Below are 14,755 nucleotides of genomic sequence, written 5' to 3' on the forward strand. Positions count from 1 at the left end.
TGAAATAAACAGAGGTGTAGGAAGGAGTTTGGGCCAACACTGGGACCTCCGGACAAAATAAATCCGACGCAGAAAAGTCTGTGAAAAGTGCAAAGCCATGAGAAGCAGTAGGAGACTCCCACTCTTAAACATCCCAGTTGGGATAAGGAGGAACCTTCCTCCCGTGATACCCATCATCCAAAACTTGAGCCTCTGCTCTAAACAAGTCATGTGGGCTCCTCTATAATCAGCACCTTAAAGAGGTGCCTGATCCCATACCAAGATAGGTATCTAAAAGCACATAGGATGGCTTGGTCTCAGGAGACAGTTGTTCTTACCAACAGCTGGAGCCTTCGTGATGGGTTTAAGATCACAGCCAGAGTTTCAAACTATGAAGTAAGACACATCTCATTTGAGATAAGCCATTTGAGCTAGTCCAACTGGACTGTACCACAGCAGCTCACAGGTATATCACAAAAGCAACAAACACAGACTGTACTTAACAGATACTTTTGCCGTTCCCAGCGACACCTTGCTGGGGCCCTCCACACCGCCAGGCAACTTCACCAGCTGGTTGCTCATTTTAAATGACATTTTCCTAGGGAATCTGCCCTCAGTTCGGAAAGCACAACAGATGCACGCTGGAACCCATCAAAACCTAGAAAGGGGGACTTTATAACCTTTACAAAGCTAGAAAAACATAATTCTGATTACAAAGAAACATAGGTTTCTGACCCTTGAAGGACAGGTATCTTAGCATTCAAAATCTGACATATACAGAAAAAGGATTGGTATTTTTCTTGAAGAGGGGGAAGGTCAGTCAAGTATATTTTTCTTTAAAAATAAAAAGTCTTTAACAAGTTCCTGAAGTCACTTGTACTATAGACATATATTCCTACCATTTTTCTTTAACCACCAAAGCAAATGTGTACAAAGGAAAAAAAAAAAAGAGATGCATATAATATCAACCACAGCACCGACATGAAATAAAATACTTCAGAAATATGATGTGGTGAGGCATCTTCCTGGCTACTCTTCAAGATGTCAAGTGTAATTCAGACTTGACTTCCTCTACCCTGGGTAACCCAGCCACCAGAAATTTTCATCAATTAAAAAAAAAAAAGTTAATCAAATCACCTAAAGCTCCCCATATATAAACACTAAGAGGCTATGTAAACTGCATAGTAAATTCACTGCTCTCAAATCCCAGTGCTGCAGCCAGCCAGCCAGACACAGGGTATATATCCTGGATCAGGACTGCAATGTCAAATTACCCTAATTATTTTCTGGGAACAAAAGTTCTGAAGAGTTTTGGTTACAAAATGCTGATACGTTTCACTTCCCTTTGACAGCTTGTTGGCCCAAAGCTGCCTGGGAGAGAGGGAAGGCTCTTCCAGGTAAACATCTTGCCCAGTTCTAAATGCTTTGCTATACTTATCATCTTCATAATAACCAAAAATTTGAACAGCACATACAGGAAGACACTTTTGTCTTATAAAACAGAGATGAGGCACGACATATGCTGGGCGCTTTTTTTTTCCTCACCTTCTTCATTTACTGTGCTACACACACAGCATGAGGAGGTGAAGGTGGCAGGGAAGCACAGCAACCAGAAATTGAGAAGACCAACCTGGACATTAGAGGTTATGCCCACACGTGCAAGTAATTTGGTGCAACAGGAGGAGCAGATGAGTAGGTTCAAACCATCAAACACCACAACTGTGTAAAATTTTAGGGGGAGGCTTCAGGGTGGCCCATGAGCCCATCAGCATCCACTACATATGTGGACTGAAGATGCCTGCAGAACTGGTTCAGACTCTTTGGTCTCTCAGGGGGTGTATTCGGTGCACACCTGCAGTAAAGCAGATTTTGTTTTCTGCAAAAGAAATCTAGGCTACCGGCACCAAGAACACACTGCAAACCAAACCGGCATGCCCTAAGTGAGAGTGGTAGATGGATGGGCCTCAAAACCGTACTACTGCTCTAAACCAAAATGCTCCCCCATGCACTACTGGCATATGAACTACAGGGAAGGCAAAACAGCATCATGTTTGCCAAAAGCTGCGGCACAGCAGGAAAAACAAGCCTGCTAGTGGACTACACTGAGAAGATAGATTTATAGCTGCACATAGGCTTGCAAAGACATTAGAGACATAAACGCATTTACAAACAGAAAGACAGGGTAAAAACAATCCCTTGGGTTGTGAGGATATCTTTGCTTTTTTGCTTTATTAAAAACATATTTCTGATGCTGGTTCTTTCTCTCAGATTTGATTTTTGGCTTTACCATCCTACAGAGAAAAAAATTCCCTCTGGATACAAATATAATTGTGGGAGGGAGCTTGCACATAAGCCTGGGTCTTAGCTGCATTTATCTGCTGTTCTGCTCCCCATGAAGCCCAACGAAAGGATATGACCGATGTGTTCGATTCATTTGTTTTCTGTCAACAGAGCCTTGGTTTCACAGGGGGTTTGTCAATTTATGAAGACCTTGAATTATTGCAAGAAATATAAGTGACAGCTGAATATGAAGGTTTTGTTTTGTGTTTACCCAAAGACATGAAGACATTCTTCAGTGCTGAGATCTGCTCTGGTACCTCCCAGGGAGCTGATGTCAATTCTATTCCCAAGCAGGAGTTTCAGCCCGCAGTGCTGGGTGGGATGTCCAACATTTAGCAAGTAATAGTTTTCCACCAAAAAAAAAAAAAAAAAGAAAAGAAAACAGTTGTTTAAGGTACTATCCATAAAAGAATCACACAGTGCTAACTTCCAGGATGGGACAGCGAGAAAAACGAACATCCAGTTCCTCACACCCTGCTTTCCTGTGCTCATACCTAAGTAATAAGAGAGGAAGACATAAGGGGGAAAATGCCAACAATATCTGTGAAATTCAGTTCTACGTAGAATATGGTGAGAGTTTTCCCAAGCCTCCAGTGGCCGAGTTCGCTAATGACATCTGCTCACATAAAATGTCACCAATGCAACACCCTTTCTTAAGGGGATGTTTTGTAAAACTTCACAAGTGACAGGTTCATAGTCCTGATCACAGAAGGTCATAAAAACCTGTATTCTCATTTTCTGCTGCTCTAGCCCATAGCTGCTATTTAGAGCCCGCAGTTTGGCAGCATGATTGCTGCTGCCCTAAGAAAGAAGGCTCTGTGCATACCCATACTGTGGCTCCAATTTGGCAGGCTAAAACTCTCCTAAAACTGTGAAGTGCTGCCATAACTTTATATGACTTCATTCCAAAACCCCAGCTATTTCTAAAATAAAGTGCTTAAAGAAATTTCAGGGCTCCAATTACAGTATTTAAAAGGAAATGTACTGCTGGAGACCTTGCAGCACTTGTGCTCAGATCCTCCTGCAAATCTGCACTCAAATGCTTCTAAATTGGTTCCCACAGAGTAAAGGTACTAGAAATCAGGGCAGCACTTTTTACTTCATTTTCCAATGACTTTATAAGGCTGGGAAGCAAGAAGCACGTTGAATGGATTTACAGTGATGCCCAGGGATGCTGTGAAGCCACAGCAAACAGCTGCGATGCAGGTTTTTATGTCCATGTGGACACCCTGCTGTGGGTAAACCTTCCCAATACCCATCCAATTCTGCCACATGCCTGTTTTTCTCCATTTAGAAAAGTGGGGTGGGGAAAGCAAGAAGCTATGGCTCCATAAGCTGGGAGTGACCCGTGGCTCTGCCTGAACAGAGTCAACTTTTCTGAGCAAAACTCTCTGCTAAGGGTCAGGCTCCTGATGGACCCTCTGCCAAGGTAACACTCCTCTCCAGCCTCAGCCTCCCAGTGAGTTTTGCCTATCTATTTTAACCCCCCGAAGCAGAAATACCTATGTGCACAAAGCTCAAAGCAGAAGAAATAGCCAAAATCCTTCATTGACAGAGATTATATAAATACCTACAAGTAATATACAGCAGATGTAAATTTACTATAAAATATAGGTACTTGATTGAAAGGAAAACTTCCATTAAGCCTTTCATCCTGGCAAAGAGCTCTCATAACAAAATAGAAGGAAAAAAATAGTTCTGTTTTTGTTGAAAATGCTTGGTTCCTAGAAAGGAAGCATAACAAGCCCTAAACCAGAAGCACTGAAAGGTCTGACATGGAAAACTCAAAACACAGGAAAACATGAGCTGATGAGGAGTTTCCATAGAAGAGAAAGGAGTATTTCCTGTTGAATATTCACTTTTCCAATTTACTGCCTCTCAGATGTGGTCAGCAATCTTAATATTAGCTGTTACACGGACAAATACAAACCCATGTAATGCTAGGAAAACACCTGCAGAATACAACGTGCAATGGGATTAAAAATAACCCACTAAACCAATTACTACAGTGTTTTCAAGCGCTGGGCAAGCACAAGCTTGTGTCCAAAGGCAAAGGTCCCAACAACCCACTCTGGTACTAGCCTCTGAATTGAAATCTCAAAGTTAGGATAAACATGACTCCTAAATGATGGCTGAAGAAAACCGCTTTCTAGCAGCATTTCCTAGTTTCTTTGATGCATGAGATAAAAATTGTCATATCGGCATTCTGTGCTTCACTCACTCTGAACCAGAAATAAGCTGGATTTGTTTCAGATTGCTTTGGTCCATACAGTGCTTGGAATAGTTCCGATAAGAATTTTATCTTTCCTGCAAGGAAAGTCAGGTTGCAGGAGAAAAATATAGCCTTGTTTGTGCTAACAGGAAAATTAAAAAAACTCGTAATTTTCACAAGATAATGTTGAAGGGGCTTACTCAGAGACAAAAAGAGCTGCTGATCACATTGGGAGTTTGGCATTTGTGGCTTAAAGGTTATCTAGACCCAAAGTAACTCCGAGTACACCTCCTTGTCTTTTTTTTTATAGCTCTGAAAAGGCAGATGCACAAACTCTAAGTGGCCCTGCTTGCTGATGCACCTCTGAATTCATGAGCCTGCCCCATGCACATCCCACAGCAGAGCATCCAGCCTCACCTCCTCTAGTGCTAACACCTGCAAATAGCACGGCAAGCCATGCAAAGGCACATCCAACACTACGACAACTGAAAGATTATTAAACACTATTTAATCTCTTCTTGAGTATCTGACAGGACTGAACATACAATATCCTCAGTCCTAATGTCTGCAGAAGGGTTACAAAAGTAAAAGCTAATCATTTATATTAAATACACTTTTTGAAGGTGTTCCTATGAAGCCCTGTTAAACATGCACAGAAATGCTAAAGTCAGCCATAACAAGCTCCACAGGGCTCCTCTCTTGCAAGTGCCCAGTCACCTACATTGAAACTGAGGTGTCTTTGCAGAACATGGTGTTTGGCTACTGCAGATGACAGTGAGGAAAATGCAGGTGAAAGTGAGTCCTTACTGACAGGCTGTTCCTGAGGAATGAGCCAAGAGAAGGTAAAGGAATACATAGGGTTTGTATACACAAACTTCATTCTCCCATGGAAATGCAGATGATTTGCTCTCTTTTATTGCACATCTTCCACCATACAACCTGTGTGTCTTGAGAACAAAGACAGCCAGGGGAACATGTTGTTTGAAACTGTATCTAAGTTACTTATAATCAGCCACTTTTTACAAGGAGCTGCAGCTAAGGGTTTTTCCTAGAAAGGCGAGATAAGTTTAGCAGTAACTATGGGAAAGCTTTTAGTAGCAGAGTTGAGACAGGGATGAAGGTAAAGTGAAAGCTGTCAGAGTAAATCCTAGGTGAGAACGCCTTAATGCATCGTCAGGCTATAAGTTAGCACCGCCTCTTCATGGCAGTCTCTAGCTGTTCATGCTTTCATTTTGGTCTTTTTCATCACTTGTCTTCATTTTTATTATATGGTGCAATTTGCCTTTTATTCTTTGGTGCAATAGTTAATCTCTCCCCGCCATACTGCCTACCACAGACTGCTGTCCAAATGTTCCTAGAACCAAATTTTCATCTGCCTTTTTTCTGTTAAAAACAGTACACTAATGTGTAGGAAAAATATTTCTTAGAAAAATTAATCAACTATCCCAGCTCGTTCCAATTAATAAGTCTTGTATTTATTCAGCAACTTGTTTTAAGGAATGCATTTACTTCCCCCCCCCCCCCCCCCCATCTGTTTTAGACCTCAAATTTATGGTGTAAGGCGGCAGCAGCAGCATTTGCAGGTTGGATGTTTACCTAATTAGCTGTAGTTAATGGAACCTTTTATATAAAGCCCTTTCCCAGTTCTGGTACTTCAACAACGTCCTTCAAATTCATCTGTTTAAGAGGAGGTAAAACAGACACAGAGAAGCTACAATGCTTCACCCAGCATCACATCACCTTGCTAGAGCAAACCCAGTGCCCTAACTGCCAAACCTCAACCTTCACCACATACTAGGCTACAAAGATCAGTTTTACCCAACCTGTTTCAGTCTGACACTCTTCAGATCAGAGATGACAGTTCCTCAATGGGTATCATCCAAAACCAACATGTGTTAATGTCCAAAAAAATGGTGTTACGCACTTCTGTACCCTGAGCTAACTCTTCTATGAGCTCCACAAATGATAAGATATTCTACCACGAAAATAATGGATGCTGCACATCTTGGGAGTGCTTAACAAAATAAAACATGTTCCTGCATTTGCAACGCCAAGCAGCATTTCTGCATGTGTCACTGACCCGAGATGTCAGTAGTTTTATCCCCAGCAGCTCTTGCACAAACAAGGACATAGAGTCCCATGCCCTAAGTGCTGCAAAGCTCCACACAGCACTCTGCTCAGAGAAAACACTGGACGGACTAGTGTTGTCAACTCACAGCTGATCTTGACCTCTCTGAAGCACCTACTCCAACAATCTCTGTTCTGACAACATCAGATCAGAAAGCAGCATCAAGTGTGAACTTCACAAGCCACCTAATCACTGTCAACTTCAGGTCCAGAACTCCTGCAACGGACATAAACCACCAATCATTCAATCCTTTAAAAAAAATTAAAAAGCTATTTCTGTTTTGATGACAAACATGTTGACTATCAAGCACAGAAGGAGGATCTCAGCTGCTCATGTGACATGGCTACAACACAAATAATTCATGGAAGGTGTTCAGATACTCAACTGGTATGAATCACTGCCACTCCAGGGGTGTCAAGAGGCCAAAACCCCTGTTCATATTAAAATATAGATCCCCATAGGGCCCAGATGACTTCTATCTGCTAGTGATCTAGAACAGTATTTTCTGACTAATCCTTCATATCTTTTTTTTTCCAGCCTCATCACATTCCTCACATCCATTGTGCCTGCTGGGACTTTGTAACTCACCCTAAGTCTTCACTCCTTATATACACGGTTCATCTGTAACACCCTTTTCTCCCTCTGTCTGGTTCCCCAATGATTCAAAGTAGACCTCAAGATAAACACAATGCTTTTCCATTAACTGGTTTGGGTAAGTACTGTCCTGCAATGAGTTTTCTATTTTGAGGCACTGGTCTAGCAGGATCAATTGATATGGAAATAAGTGTAATTACCAGCGTAAACAATCTGTTATTATCCATACAAGTCAGAGCGCTAAATCACCAATGGTCCACCACCATCTGAATAGGAGGAAGTAGCTAATAGGCCATATGTTAAAAAAGCAGGTTACTTGCACCTTCATTTGCAAATGAAAAGCAAGAATGACATCTGGATAGTGAAGATATGACCATTGACCATATTGCCATTCCCAGCAGTCCCAGGCAGAACACCCAGGTATCAAACAACCACAAAAGTTTCTCAGCTCTGAACACTGTTCACTTCATGACAAGGCTCCAAAAACTATTCATGATACACGAAGTGTGTCACCCAGCCCACCTCCAGCTCAATCTAGGAGGTTTGTCAACTAAGTTTTATGTATTTGAGAAACTACACTCAGAAGCTATACATTTGCCTTCTCAACTTGTGATACATACCAACAGACCAAAGTCTCCTAACAAAGCCCTAAGGAGGAAGCGAAACAAGTGCTGTGCATCAGCTGGCCCTCATAAAAACAATCAACTGCACAACAGATATATCCAACACTGTCCCACCTGCAGTTCTCAGTTCCAATCCCTACCCATGATGATGAGCCTTCAGAAGATCAGTTGGGCACAGCTGACGGACTGAAAGCAGCACTCCCTGGTGGCAGCAGCTACATACACTGGCTTTGTACCAGGAAAAACACCATGGAGCCCTTGCTTAAGCAAGAATTAATCACCAAGTTCAGCTGTAACAGGTAAAGTGGGCAGAAAAGTCTTCAGCTCCATGACAGGAGGTGTTTAATGTCAAAGCTGAATTAAGGAGTTATCCCTCCCTACCCTGAGCTGCTTGCTTACAGCTGTGGCCAAAAAAAGAAGGGGGAAAAAAAAGGATTAATTTTAAGCCAAATTAAGTTCAGCCACCAAGTTCCTGGAGCAGCCTCATAAAGAGCTATGACAAAGACATGCAAGTGATAACTGAAGACCCAAAACGCAACCAAACTAAAACAGCAACCCTAAACCATAAAACAGTATCTTCTGATACTGCATTGAGTGAGATTTCATTTTTCTCTGCATTTCTGCAACATAAACACCAGGTAGGACCAGGAGGCCAGTCCCCAGCTCTGACCGCAGCAGCATGCCTTGTGCGTGAACTAACATTGCAGCAAGGCTGTTTGCTCAAGGCATGCCCCCTCCAGCAAGGAGAAATGGCAGTGCATACGACAGGAATGATGGGACAGTCAAACTCCCCAAATGACGTCCAGCAAGCATGGTAAGAGCATGGTGTTCTGCCTCAATAGCACTGCTGCTATTAGCCGTGTTTATATTTAAGATATCCTTGCAAAGACGCTGCTTTGCTCTTTAGGAACATGACTTTCTCCATCAGTGTCCTGGTTTTCCCCTGTCCTCCTACCTGTTCTGTTGACAGTTAAAAAAAAAAAAGAAAACTAAGTTGAGAGGAAGTCGAGCCACTCTTAAATGCATACGCATGAGAGCTCCCAGAAAGCAAACCAATTACATTGAAAATGATGAGCTAAATAGAACCAGTGTGACAGCAAAAGGGACCGTTCAATATGTGCTAATAAGCTCCCAAATATACATTATTCCTCACTCAAAATAAGATTGGGAAGCTTTAAAAATTAGATTTCTTTTTGTGAAAATAATCCTGTCAGTGATGGCATTTATAATGCAACATGTATATGAAGCTCTGGGAGCTCTGGCTTGGCTTGGCTCCCCTAGGCCTCCATCATCTCTCTAGGAAATTGCATCTTTCCCCTCCCAGGAAATGCACACACAGCACTGTGCTATGCAGGATGCTTCAGAGACCCCCAGTCCCTCCCCAGAGGGAAACTCAATTGATAACCCCAGGAGAAAACTAAATCTACCTACATACTCAACGATATTTTTTCCTGCAAGAAGTTTTTTCCTCATTCTTTACTGACTTCAAAAATTATCTAACACATCCTCTTTCGGTAAGGAAGAATGAGGCAGTCAAATCACAACATACTGGCACTTGTAGCAACTAACGGATATAAACAGCATTTTTAAATCTGTCAAAAAGATTTACAGTATCTCCCAAAGTTTCCTTTCAGTATGTACAGTAGCCAAGTTAAATGGTTTTACCACTGCAAATCATTTTTGGGAACAGTCTAAAGAATGAGGATATTCATCAATGGGTTTATTAATATGGGTAGAAAAAATAATGGATGCAATATCTGCTAGGGGGACATCACATTATGATACATTTTTAACTAATCTGCAATCTAAAAAAAAAAGTACTGCTCTCTCTTTAGACACTTTTACCATTTGATTAATTAATAAATGTTGCTTGGGTTATGCTGCTCAGCAACTTCCGTACCCTGGCTGTGAATCATAATCTGGCACTAAAAATTAAATAGGTGCATTGCAACGCTATCTGAGATACACCCTGTTGAGTGTTAAATGTTAAATAACTTCTTTTTTATAAATACAGTCCTTTTTTTTCTGAACCTGAAAGCAGCATTATGCTTCAATAACTCTACCCGTCACCAACAGCAGTAATTAGCACTTGTGTTGCTTCAGAGAGTCAGAGAGACAGACAGACAGAGACAATCATCCATCCTTCCAAGACCAAGCTCACAGCAATCACAGGGATCCAAGTAACAGGATGAACAGGTTGCTTCGGTACCAAAACCTGCCCTGGCCAAACTCTCACGTGAGAAAGACACAGTGATAGTCAGACTAACACAAGACAAGTGCAAGAGTGCCAGCATTCATCATTAACACCAGCAAGGCCACCTGAGGCTACCTGCCCAGCAAAGTTATCTGCAGCCCACCAGAGCAGCATCTCAGGGCCTTGGGAGGGTCCATCCCATCACCAGGGCTGGGCAAGGGGACCCAGCAGAGGTGGTTAATCAGCACACTTCATCGCCATGGAGAACAGCCCTGGTAACTCCCGACCTTGCAGCAGCTTTCCTGCCAAGCCGAGCCCAGCCCAGCCCAGCAGCTTTCCAGTGGCTATGCAAGGACATCAGACAGCATCCAGTGGCTAACCCAAAAATAGTCTGTGGAAATCTTGGCTAGCAGGCAGGGAGAGCTGAGGGCCACTGCATGATAAGAAAAGTAATTTAAAAACTGCATGTTTGTCCCTGCCCTCTGGGAAAAAGCACACACAATGCCCTCCAGCAATCATCACCAGCTCTGAGGCATAGTCATGGTCTCTGCCTGGCAGCTGGACAGGGGTGGCAGGGGTAGAAGCTCTTTGCAGCACTGAGGAAATGCCATGAAGCTCCTGGAAGAAGGGCACACACTAGGAAGGACCTTCCCACAGAGAGTTTCTAAAGGCCAGCAGAGCCTGGCTGAGCTCTCCAGAGCCAGTCCACTGACCAGCATGGATTGCCATGTCCTGCAACTTAAAAAATAATTTGCCTTCTGAATTTGCACACTATTTTTCTAATATATGCGAATTACTTTATGCATAAAACAGCAACAGGAGGTTTAAGCAGCATGACCCATGAAGGATGGTGTTCAATTCTGACCTCATGGAAACACAACGAAGAGGACAATGCAGCTGCACTCCCCAGTACTACCCAAAGAGTTTGCAATCCCCCACCCATGTCCATCAGCAGAGCTTATGGCAGCTGCGAGAGCACCAAAAACCCGTCTCTGTGTGCCACAGGACAGGCAGAGGTTACTCTTGCTTTGAGTTGTTCTATGTTTTATTCCTTCATTTTTGGGTAAGAACCACTTCAAAGTTCTACAGATAATAGTTACCGCTGATCTCCACATAACAAGGTTCTTGAGGGGAAAAAAAAAACCCAAACACACTCCCACTAAAATAACCATAACAACAAATTCTTTAATAACCTCAACCGACCCGCTCTGCTGCCTGGCACAGATACCATTTGCCACAGCTCTTCTGGGCAGAGCTGAGCACTTCAGAAACGCAGGCTTTTGGGATCACAAAGAATTCTGGAGATGCTGACAAGCTGTGCCAGGTCGTCTGAAAAACAGCACCTTCTCACAGCACTCTGGATCACAAACATTTGCCTTTGCCTTCCTATCACTTTCATGGAAAGATAATAGGAAAAAGTAATAAAGCTTTTAGTAGAACTAATTAAAATTAAATTACTCACAATTTACAGCCTGCTCCTTCTATATCCCTAAAAATAACACCAATAAAAAGACAGATATTCTGAACTCTATTAAATCAAAAAAAGTTTTGGCTTTCCCTTGCTTTTATATGTCAGCCAAAAAATCAAAATACCGCCATTACATCTGCATCTTCGCCAACAGTAACTCTGGACAAAACCATTAATCATGAAAAATTTATTCAACACATTTTGCCTTTCATACTATGTGGGAATAATCCACAAATCAAAAGGCGACCAACTAGGGTTACCACCGTGATGATTAAAAGCTTTGGAAAAAATACATACACTTGTGCTTCAGGGCATGCACTGACCTCTAGTTAACAGGGAAGACTGAACCAAAATCGCAGCAAGTGAAATCAAAAAGTGCCTTCAGGAGGACTTCCCCAAACAGCCAGCACTGCCGCCTTGCCAGAGACAGACCACACACCACAACTTCCGAGCTAAGTGGGCACACCTGAAACCCCCTTACACATTATTTGTTGTTTAATATACTACATTTCGCTAACCTCAAAGCGGCCCTCTGCCTCTCTGGGTGGTAGGAAGCTTCAGTGCTAGTAAGTCTAGGAGGTGTCACAGAGGTTTCTAGACAGGCTTTTGCACAGGATCCCACAAACTTGCACACACATACAGGCACCCATTTTGTACATACATACCCATACACAACCATTACTTGTACACACACACAAGTGTGTGATTGTTTTTGTATGCTGGAGCCCCATCCATCCATGGGGTCCTTCGCAGCCCAGGCAATTCCCCACCCAGCTTCGGTGTCAAGAAGCCTGCTGCACAACATGGAGCAGCTCACACCAGGCACCAGAGATGTCTTGTCTACAGGTGACAAGCATGAATTTTGGGTAATTGCCATTTTTTTGAGCCAGAAGAGAGTGGGAGGATGGAATCAACTACTCAACAAAAACGCTTCTTGCTGCATTTGGCAGATAAGCAAATCGGTGAAAAAGTGAACTCTCATCATCCTCAGGAACATTTTCCTGACTTACAGCCAAAAAAATAGTCTGTGATGCATAAAATCTCCTAGAACATATAATTCAAAGAACGGTACAAAGCCAGAAAAATCCCCACGATTTTGGGAGTGCTTTTAAAAATCAGCAACAGAGCAAGTAACAAGTACATGAAATGAGACAGAGCTAAAACGAACTTACGACAAATGTTAAACATCAACGTAGTAATCGAGGACCAAAGCAAAAGCAGCAGATAAAAGGGCCCATGATTAAGAGTGCTACGTTTGCTACTCAGACAATCCCATTAATGCTGCAAACATTGTCACACCTCTTGCACAGAATTAATAGACATACCATCTTTCTCAGGAAAGGCACAACCCCCTTTCTGCAGGTACAGCATTGAAATTTGCGTTACGTCTTCAAGAAGACATCAGCTCAACTCCCAAATGTTCCCTGGGTGCAGTCAGGTATTTCCTCAATCCTCACTGCAGCTTTTTATAGAAAGGATCTCAAAGCACATTTCATGAAGAAGCCTGTATAATTTTACAGATGGGGAAACTGAAGCACTCCTGCTTGGAACAGTTAAACCCTAGATATCAAGCCATGGGCTTTTCTCCTTTAAATGTTTCTCTTTCATGGAAAATGTAAGCATCCCCTTCTGCTATCGCTAAGGGATGTTATATGTCTCCTCCTCCCCTGCCTCACACACTCTGTGATGCATCCTAGGACAAACCAAGGACCCCAAATCACAGTTTCAAAAAATGAGGGATTGTTCATCACAGCTTTTAAAGCAGACACTAGCTGACCTCTTCAGCAGCACTGGGGTATTTTTCTTTTCTGTTTTATTTGCTGCATTATTTATTATCTTCCTGTTCATTTTAAGTCCTGCTAAGCCCAGCAGAAAAGGTTTTCAGTTTATATTGCGCTACACTGACCCTCCTCCTGCTTTTTTTGTAGCATATGGCCACTGAGGTTATAGCCTCTCTTTCACTTCTGTGTCTAGCTTTATTACCTTAATTTCTTTCAATACCAAAATCTATATGATGCTTCGCTCTGTAGGTGTCTCTTCTGTTCAAACACCAATTTTATCTCCACTTTTTTTTCCCCTTAAGTACTCTGGATGTCCACAATATACCAGTGCAAGGCCTGTACCACCACCAGAGGGTTCAGATGCAAGGAGAAGTTAGTGCTCATGCTCAGTTTTTCATTTGTTACGTAATAGCAGTATTAGCCCTATTTTTTAACTGCTAATAATTAGCTATTGATAAACCTCAGTAATAACAGCAGTCTTCTCTTCTTTTACCTCCACTCCATATCTTCTCACCAAAAAAAAAATTCCCATCCAATTTTCCATTTTCCTTTCCTGTGCCAGGCAACTTTCCCCTTGGTTTCTCCAGAAATAGTTCATGACAGGTCTTACTGGTGTGTCAGGCACCTGCTTTTCTCACAAACCAGACAGTCCTCCTTGGGACAAAACCAGCATCTTCATGGGAAGGACCACCACAGGGTGATCTGTTCAAAATACTTTGACTAAGAGAGTTTCCTAACAAATCACACTTTCAAACTGAAATGCTTAGTTTCATCCAGAACTCAATCAGGTTTGCTTTAAATGCTGCCAAGTGCTTTCATGTTTTTGCAAACACATTCGTACCATTTTCATGGTTAGTCCCAAAGCACTGAGATCTGAGCGGTCCTTCGTGGCATAGGACCAACCGTGTACCTTGGACCTCAAGATAGCGATGGATGGTTATTGTGTTCCACACTAACATTAAAGCTGGAGGAGCACTCTTTGGAGACTGTTTTGTTTGTGTGGCTCATCACACAACAGGATACATCACTTTTAAGTTCCTGCAATAACTCCTCAACACTTTCCACCCATGTTCATATATTAATTCCCTTCTCTTCCATCATTTGCAATTGATAAAAGCATTTCTTGTTCAATTACAATTACTCTACTGAAAAGCCACTCTATTTACCATCTTATCTGCTATAAAGTAAGGTGATGATTTTGATATGCCTGCTGAGAAGCTGGTTCATGCAAAGTTTCACTCATCTTAACGGGTCTGCCAACCCTCCCCAAAGGCATATATAGAATATAAATACCAAAACCCAGTCCTTACAGGTAGGTGATAGAGGGACAAAAAGAGTTCTCAGGGCATTAACCGCAAGGTTGCGCACAAGTACCCAAATGGAGAACATCTCCTTTTCTCTTTCCTTTCCCATATAAGATAGAAAGTTGAAGACAA

This window comes from Leptosomus discolor, chromosome 5, assembly GCF_034619465.1.
Source record: "Leptosomus discolor isolate bLepDis1 chromosome 5, bLepDis1.hap2, whole genome shotgun sequence".
NCBI lineage: Eukaryota > Metazoa > Chordata > Aves > Leptosomiformes > Leptosomidae > Leptosomus > Leptosomus discolor.